We start from the raw sequence: 8,167 nt of genomic DNA, 5'->3' as shown, positions 1-8,167 counted from the left end.
GTTTGCTCAAGGATAAGGAATCGCACGGACAAAAGTGGACGAGGATAATGGTTTGGTTTCACCACCTGATCTTCCGGAATGTGTTGCTCCGGAGGGACAATGGTGGATTTACCGGAGTTTCGTTTAAATTAATTGTAACACCGGAGTTTTTCTCAAGAGGATACAAACTACTCAAATGAATTTCACAACACTGGTCAAGTTGGGAAGTTCATCTTGCCACAATTTGAAACACTTGAGGAAAACAGGAGCGATTTCCAAGCCATTTTTCAGGGGGAAAAACTCATCATGTCTATAGGTACAAATGGTGGATGCGCCGAGGAAAAAGTAGGTAAACCTTGCACAGTTGCTAAACTCCCAGTGACCTAAATCTCTTTCTTTGCGGCCCTGAAGAAAATGTAATTAAAATCATGCATTTTCCACGAAAAGTCTCAGAGTTTGAGTATTTGTGGTGACATTTTCACGCTTATTTTTTTTCCTTAATTACAGTCAAGAATTCAGCCTCTAGGCGTAACTTGGTAACTTTCTGTTTCGATTAAATAACTACGCAACGTTGTAATAACTCCTTTTTGTCCCTTTAAGTAATTACTCAGCAAAACTCCCGAAATTCAGCAAAGGCAAACATCGCGTCTCAGACCAACTTTTGCTCCCATAACTTAATCATATTATGTGTTTATCAGCCGAAATTCTGCAACTTTGGGCCGATGGTAATCTCTTCGTATTCATCCGAGGCCTTAAGGTGTCGGTTTAATGAATCCGCCGCCGCCCCACCAGACAAAACTAATAGTTTCTCCGTGACGATAATTAACATTTAATATTAGCCAGTAGAGTTGATTTTCATTTCCTCCCCGGGTATTATCAGCGAAGTTTGGGCCGTTGTAATTTAAGAGTTTTGATATGGAAATCCATGGTTTTGTAGATAGCGCAAGCGTCTCGACGTTAGCGAGTTGAGCGCCGGGACGCCATCCAGTCTGTCTACGGACGCCAAGGTCTCGCGATCCGCGCTCTTCGGCCGTCGTTCAAGCACTCAATGAAAAACTTGTTGGTCGGGAGTTACATAACACGGACAATTTTTAAGTCGAGTGCACACTGCCCAAAACCAGTAAGTAGATTCACATCTTGTCGTTTTTAAAAACTGGTGGTTAAGAGATAAGCGCCAAAATGAAATATGAACACGCTTCCGGAGAGATAAATTGCCTAATTTAAGGACTAAGGAAACGCGCCAACTTTTGAGTGTATAAGACGTCAAATTAAATTTGCACTTTTTTTAGTATTTTCATTACGGAGATGGAGCGAGGATTCAAGCGGATTTTGTTACTTTTCATTAGATCGTCTTTGATACTGTTTCCTATTATGCAACATTAAACGGAGATGCAATCGACGTTAGATTAGATTAAAATCTGAACAAGAGAAGGAAATTTTTATGAGATTGGTACTTTGAAGCTCTCGAAGACGGGCGATTTGGGGTGAATGAGCTTTGTCATAATAATACCTGGACGCCATTGAGGCGAATTGACCCATAAAAAAATTTATTGGCCTGAAACGACACCTTTTCCGAAAATTAGAAAAAGATTGGCTCTACTAATTAGACAATTAGTGATGTAACAAAACAGATTTTCAACCGCTGTTTCACTAATCTGACTTAACTCAATTTGTGTCTGGAGTTGAAGATAGAAGCTTGAAAGAAACGTAAAGCAATGATAAAATAAACAACTATAAAATCCCAAGATGGAATTTCTGAGAAAGTTTACTCACAATAAAGGAATTAAGAAGTTGGTACGAAATATTTTTGATACCAAAAAGTGGATTTGTCTCCTCTGGGAACAAAACTTTTTAATTTTTGTCAGTTCAGAACTATGTCGTTTTCTATACGAAAAACATGACGTTAAGAATGTGGGAGTCGGTGAAGAAAATTCGTGAAAATCAGAGCTGTGACATTTTTTTTGCCCTTTTTTTCATTCCCTTTTGAGATCGCAACAAGTTTTTGTCTCCTCTGCTCCTATTAAAAAACGGTCCTCCCGTCTTTCTTCCTTCTCGGTAAACAGTTGCAGGCAAACAAAGCAGCCACCTAACCGTCTCTCGTAGCATTAAAACGACAAACACGTTCAGACTCCCAAGATTACTGTTTTGACAATGCGAATCCGTCCAATTTAAATCTGCGCTGGTCAGACTAATTGATGGTAGAACTTACCCTAGCCTGAGAAAAATCGCCGAAATCCGGTGAGGCAAATAAAACAGGAATAACAATAATAAATAAAAACGCAGAGTCCCTCGGGTCCCATTAATTCCAGCCAGAGAGTTTCTTACTCGAACAAAACACGCCGGCGACGTGCCTTCATGTTATTATACAGGGTCCGGCAACACTTGTGTCCACCCCCAAAATCGTCTTTAATTTTAAAGATAAAATTTTGAAAATTTGCATACGCTCACAGTTGACAAAGCTCTAGAAGCTGACGTAAAAATTTGTTTTTTATCACTGATAGTTTTGGCGTCGCGACGCCTTAAAAATGTAATTGTTAGGTAATTGTGAGGGTTTGTGATATCAACCCCTAATTTAATTTTTTTTTCAATATAAATATGTTAAAAATATCTGAGTTATTATTTTAGATTCAATGCAAATTGTCTTCAAAATTTGAGGAAAAAATGCTGTTTTATCAAGTTAGTTTCCAATTTTATTATGTCAAAATTGGGAACTACGTATACACCCATCTGTCAACATCTTGTGTCACAAATGACATCTATTCTTTGGCTCGCTTTAGATTGTAACAAAAGTCTTACTTGGTGAAATTGTCACTTTGTCGATGTTAATTAACGATTTCTGGTGTCCATAAAGTGCAACATGCCCGTGGTAATCAAAATTAACCTTTATAAAAGTGAGTGAAGTGACTTGTGAAATTTTGGTGTAAACGTAGATTGCCGCTGCACTGTCATAATTTTGAAAACTAACTTGATAAAGCAACGTTTTTTTCGCAAATTTTAAACACAATTTGCATTAGATTTAAAATAAAAACTCAGATATTTGTACCACAGTTATGTTGAAATAAAATTGAATTCGCGTATATTTCCGCAAAAACTCAAAAATCGCTAAAAATTATACTTCTTAGGCGTCGCGACGCCAACCAAACCGTGATAAAAAAACAAATTTTTACGTCAGCTTCTAGAGCTTTGTCAACTATGAGCGTATGCAAATTTTCAAAATTTTATCTTTAAAATTAAAGACGATTTTGGGGGTGGACACAAGTGTTGCCGGACCCTGTATACGTCCTTCACATAAATAAAAAGCTGGGCTTTAGCTTCGAGGAACGAGACGTTAACGTCGGTCCCAACCATACGTGTTTCATTTCCGTCTTTCCACAAAAAAACAAAGGGAAAAAATCATCGATTGGATCGATCTAAAGATGAGCGAAATTGTCAGAGATTTGAACGTACAGTTTCTCTCGGTGATATTTCTTTCTGGATCTGACAAGTCGTAATTTTCGCGGCGCAGATCTCGAGATGCACCTCGCTATAAAATCCTAGTTTTCTTATTGTGAGGTCTGCAGAGTAAAGCTCGCACGGTGACCCAATTCTAGGATAAAAACCACCCGAACTGAATGAATAAAATTCGGAGAAATTCAAGCATTTTTCGTGAGCGACGAAAGTAATTTCATTCAATAATATGATGTTATGCTACAAGTTGTCTCTGATATTTGCTCGAGTTTTTTGTCTTTTTACATGTAATAAAAAAGCAATAAAATTTTCAGTTACGACCAGTTTGAAACAAATTTGTAAACAATCTTAATCACTTGTTTTGGAAACATACGCGATTTTACATCCAAATATATCCCACAACATAGCACCTCCTCTTCATAAAAATGAAAATCACTTGACATAAAAACGGTCAAATCGAACGCTGTTTAAACCAAATTGAAATTATCCAAAAAATGTGAAAACAATTTCCCACCTACAAAACCATGGATGACAGATCCGATCGCTTCAATCCGCAAACAATTTCGTCGATATTCGAGCGTGTTTCAAACGCATTAAATTTTAATCGCGTTTAGGTCAAGAATTTTTTTGTGAGAAAAGCGTGCGACACGGCATCATCATAACTTATGCAATGGATCGGAAAAGACGGAGGTGGGAACGTCATAGGTACGTCACGGTTACATCACCAATGAACGATGATAACATAATAGACGAGGTCAAGGTTGAGAAAAAACGAAGGATAATTAGCCAGAGTTTACTCCGCCGTTTATTTTTAAAATAATTTCAGCACTTTCGCTCAAACCCCGCTATAAATGCTGCTATTATACCTGTTTTTGTCGACGCACAGCTCCGACTTCATTCACTGAACGAAAATGAATAAGAATCGATTCGCTTCACTATAATACAAATATCCGGCCGTAACTTAAGAAATGAATCGATTTACATTGGGGTTTCGATATAAATAAATAAGAGCTTGTCGTTCCGGACGTGAGATATCGAAATTTAATTTTTCGAACGAGTTGATGACCCGGTAGTTTAATTAAAGCGATTTCGTCAGCGATCGATTTAGGAAATGAAAGTTTAAGTGGAAACTATAAGCGGAATCTTTGTTTCGTGGTGGAGAATCGATGTTAAACTTTAGAGCACTATTGATTGGCGGAACTAAACTAAAAAAAAATCCGGAACACATCACGAGATCCCTCTCGCCGCGGACGTTGAAAATTTTATGAGCCATCACCGCCACCAAAGTCAAACCGATTGTTTCGTCCGATCAATCATTCTGACACCCTTACATTATTTAAACCCTTTTTCTGTAACAAGACTGTGAAAAGTCTGCACTGTGATCGATATGTTCGTGTTAATATTTTATAAATTATCAATTGGCCAACCGCCAAAAGAGTCGCGATATCGTAACTCGCCAATATTTCCCGTCTGTCATTCTAGTGTGACCGAAAATAAACGAAATAAATCCTAGGAGACAAAAGGATCATCTCGTGAATCCTTAAAAGGGTCAAGCTAATGATGAGAAGGATCCGGATTCGCCCTGGAAAAAATCCTTATCCTTTATGTAAGTGCAACAATAAGTAGGATACTTTCTGAATTAAACTGGAATCCTTTCTAGCTCAGCTCGACGCTACAAAGCCCACCTATTTCATTTTCTTTGTTACATTTTCCATTTATTTATTTCGTCTCCCCCCACGTTGACTCAATCCCTAAACTTTATCACCCGCCACAGCTCGGGTTTATTTCGGGACGTGTCTCGGAAAAAATACAGTGATCGATTGACCGCCTGTTTATGTCTTCCAGATAATTTCATTGATCAACAGCTTCTTAAAATAGCGGCCATTTATCGTGATTGACCCAAAACCGGATATTCCACCCACGGCTCAATTAACTGATAAAATAATAGTTTGTTGGGATTTAGCTGTTATAAACTGTTAGACAATACGGCCGAATCAAACAATGGATCCTTTATCGGACGCAAAATTGCCGCGAAATATAGACACGACGGACACATGAAAAAATAGGCTTTGTCTCAGATAAACGGGCACCATGAAGGATCAATAAACATCCTCTTTGTTCAAATTCATGTTTGAACGTGCATTGGATTGTTAACGCAAAGTAAAAATTGTTTTCTGACAAGTAATATGTTAAACTAGGTGGCCCTCGGAATTCTGTAGATCTCGTTTTTTTCGTGAACCTTGCTTTTCCGTGGCGTTGAATATTAATTTGAGATTGTTTATTTGTTATATTATGAAACAAAAAAGGCGAGTTTTACAGAATTCTGAGGGCCACCTAGTTAATTGTATTTTGACATTTAACATTTAGTAAAGAAAGTTTTAAAATAACTTCAAATTTTGTTTTAATCATCGCTCTGTTGCTATCGAAACGCGCGTAAGCATTTTTTGACAAAATTTAGTGTTTGGGAATAAATTGTAATTTTGATAATTCAAATTTTGTGTTTTTCGATTTTTGAAACTCTGACACAAATAATTACGCATGACAAAATGTACAATTTCCTGAAAATTTTCAAATAAAAAACAGACTTAAATATTTAAAAGAAAATAATCAACGGGCTTCGCTATTAAAAATTTAACAGTACTACACAGAAACTTCATAAATCAGGTAGGCTGCACCTTTCATGGTTTCTGAGCCCATTGCAAATTCTACTACAATCAAAGAAGAAAAAATGTAAGACACACGGTGAAGTCCCTCATTTAGGCACTACGTCATGTCAAGAAAAAAAGATATAACAGAATTTCGCGAATTTATATAAATTGGTGAGTTTCTATGAATAAATTCATTCAAATTCGCAAATAAACATTGCATTTCAATAATCCTCGATAATAAGAATAATTATTTACACAGAGTGTTTGGCATTTTCGCTGCCATATTTAAAACAGACATACAGAAAAATTGCCGAGTCAAAAAACTTTAGAACATTTTGAGATTTCAGCAATAATTATAAATGGGCTACGATAATTTATATTTTGAAAACGACCCGTTTGTTTAAGTTTATTCATTCATAAATTGGTATTGACCCGATTTCCTCGCTGACTGCCTTGTCATTTTCTTTTGATGTCGTCTAACACCTGATTTTCAAGTAATATTCTCTGATTTCCTATTGATATCTTAATATCTTAATATGTAAATAGCATAATGATTTTTCCTTATTGTCTAGTGATTTCCCATTGATGACATAACTTGTCAAAGGTTAATACTTTTCAAAAATGGCATACACTTAACTTCCTCTTATTTCCTCGCTAATTTTCCCTGATTTCCTTTAGATTTCGACAAACTTTTCCTGATTTTCTTGTGATTTCGTCTGACTTTTCCCGGTTTCCTATTGATTGCCTCTGATGTACTAATGAATTTCCAATTATTTCGTCAAACATTTTTTTAATTTCGTCCAATAAGTTTCCTTGATTTCGTAACGAATTCCTCTGATTTATAGTGATTTACTAAGACTGATACTCTAATTTCCCAGGAACATTAATCTCAGAATTTAAATTTTTCTAAATTGGCATACGCCGAACATCCCTTGATTTCCTTGTATTTATTTGTGTCTAAGTTTTTTTCGACCAAATTCTCCTGATTTTTTTATGATTTCGTATAACTTTCCCTGATATTCTAATGATTTCCTCTGAATTTCTTTTGATTGGCCCCTGATGTTCTAATATTTTCCCCTGATTTTTTAGTGATTTCGTCTAACTTTCCTTGATCAAATAATTTCCTCTGATCTCCTATTGATTGACCCTAATTTTTAAGTGATTTCTTATTAATTTACCTGATTTCCTCGTGATTTCCCTGGGAGGTTAACCTCTCGGCTTATTTGCGCTCTTTCTTAAACTCGTGCAATTACACATTATTTTGATTCTCAGTTTTTGAAGAAAGACAGTTCAATTCATGGAATTCCACACTAATTAAGGCGATTTCTGAGTTAGTGTCCGCTAAGTCATAAAATGGTTGGAACATGACAGGTACCACAGCTTCTCAAACTTAACGCCAACAGCAAAAAATTGAACAAATTTTATAACTTCAATTATCCCCGATAATATCACCGCTACTTCAATATTCTATTTATTTTGTATTTTTTTATGTCTATGTTTAAATCAAAATTTAAGCAGAAGGCAAATCCTGTTATTCGTTACAACCTTTTTTTGAAATGAAATGAAATGTTTGAACGTGCATTGGATTGTTAACGCAAAGTAAAAATAGTTTTCTGACAAGCAATATGTTAAATTTTCTTCCACTTCTCTGAGCGTTGCAAATAATTACTTCTAAAAGCGGTATACATTTCCAACAGAAACCATAAATTCTTAAAAGTCGGATTTGATTAACAAGAAAACTATCAAGAAACGCGAGATTCTCTCCACCCTGCTGTGACTTCTAATTTAGTTTAGTCACTAAAACACAACTTTGCGCAACCAAAAAGACTTAAAACGCCACGCCAACTTCCAAACGAGTATGATAATAGCTTCGAGTCAGCTTAATTCCCAACTACATGTAAGTAATTGTATTTTTCATTTTCCCTTCACGCTAAAAAACCGGATTGTACGAGCCGAAAGTAATTTTCATCCCCCGCAATCTAAAACTGAGTTTCATCCGTCTAAATTCCTCGCATTACAACCCCTAACGAGACATAATTATAACTAACAAAAAAATTCTCAGAGGCCGTTTCCATTTTTATAATTCCTGTTTG

At 36.1% G+C, this 8,167-nt stretch overlaps 1 protein-coding gene across 1 annotated transcript in view; it reads left to right on the top strand.

Annotated features, from left to right (window-relative positions):
* The first annotated feature begins 967 nt into the window (after positions 1-967).
* Positions 968-8,167, top strand: part of LOC148167941 (octopamine receptor beta-2R-like) — a 31,031-nt gene continuing 23,831 nt past the window's right edge. Inside the window, exon 1 of the mRNA XM_088046001.1 lies at positions 968-1,099. The gene's annotated coding sequence lies outside the window, so the exon portion shown is untranslated. The remainder of the gene's footprint in view (positions 1,100-8,167) is intronic.

This window comes from Gnatocerus cornutus, chromosome 9 (assembly GCF_029298725.1).
Source record: "Gnatocerus cornutus isolate USDA-ARS CGAHR chromosome 9, icGnaCorn1.1, whole genome shotgun sequence".
Taxonomy (NCBI): domain Eukaryota; kingdom Metazoa; phylum Arthropoda; class Insecta; order Coleoptera; family Tenebrionidae; genus Gnatocerus; species Gnatocerus cornutus.
The sequence above is the reverse complement of the archived record's forward strand: the minus strand, read 5'-3'. Positions and strand labels throughout refer to the sequence as shown.